The sequence below is a fragment of the Elephantulus edwardii genome, unplaced genomic scaffold (assembly GCF_000299155.1).
Source record: "Elephantulus edwardii isolate Elephantulus edwardi_28Jun2011 unplaced genomic scaffold, EleEdw1.0 scaffold00300, whole genome shotgun sequence".
Lineage (NCBI taxonomy): Eukaryota > Metazoa > Chordata > Mammalia > Macroscelidea > Macroscelididae > Elephantulus > Elephantulus edwardii.
This window is the reverse complement of record NW_006400050.1, coordinates 873,591-874,817: the sequence shown is the minus strand read 5'-3', so window position 1 is coordinate 874,817 and position 1,227 is coordinate 873,591.

Here is a 1,227-nt window from a genome sequence, read left to right as displayed (position 1 = left end):
GAAACTGTGAACAATCTCAATCTCTTCACCATCCATCCTGATGCTAGCAATTGGTTCAGTGGTGAGAATCTTTGTCTTCTTGATATTGAGCCTCAGTCCATACTGAAGGCTGCAGTCCTTGACCCTTCGCAACAAGTGCATGAGGTCCTCCTCAAGTTTTTCCTTAAATAGTCTATTTTTATTTTCAATGTTTTTATCGAACATCATATTTCAAATACATCAATTATTGGTTTTAGGTACCCTGGGGTTAGTTCTGACACATAGTAGCACAAGATACAGCAGATTAAAACCATGTGTAGTCATGCATCATTTCACAATCTGTGCTGTGCAATGATAGTGTAAGTCCATTACTACAGCCATTGTGTCCCTCCATCTCATCAAGAGCCATCTCCCTTCATCTGTTGGCATTCTACTTTACCTGGGGAATTCTTGTAGCCTAGTGGTCAAAGAATTGTGCTGCCACTACAAATGCCCACAGTTCAAATACTTCAGCTACTCCATGGGAGAAAGATGGACAATCTCTTCCCAAGAAATTTATAGGAATCAGTTATGAGTCAGTTCCCACTCAAAGTTGGGTAACAACAGCAACAACAACAACTACTTCACTAGGCATGAAGTTGTCCTCCAGAGACTGGGCCCTATTGTTGACATGCCGGAAGAGTGAAATGCCAGTGAGAGAAAATTTCATGATCCTTGCTCTTAAGGAAAATTCTGGCTGTAGTTCCTTCAAAATAGATCTATTCCTTCTTTTAGCAGATCACAAGCAGATCATGATATTTAGCATTATTTATATTACTACATAAAGCCAGATCATGAGCAGATCACGATATTTGACATTATTTATAATGTATTATGTTATTATTGTTGTTTATAATATCATGATATGCTGAAAGAAAGAAAGAATAAATCTATTCTGAAGGAACTAAAGCCAGAATTTTCCTTAACAGCAGGGATGATGAAACTTGAGTATTCATTATTCGTTTTCTAATTTTCACGTGCATATGAAGCAATTGAAGATGCTTGGGTCACACATACTTTATTCTTCAAAGTAATCCAGATTTGTCTATTGTTATCTTCTTTTTTTTCTATATTTTATTAATTTTCATAAACATTTACAGAGATTTTGGGTTTCCATTCATTCATTATTGCACTATTCTCTCTACCCTCCTCCCAGTTTGTTCTTGTCCAAATGCCACAGTGCTTGTCAAAGCCAGTTCTGATTAATCT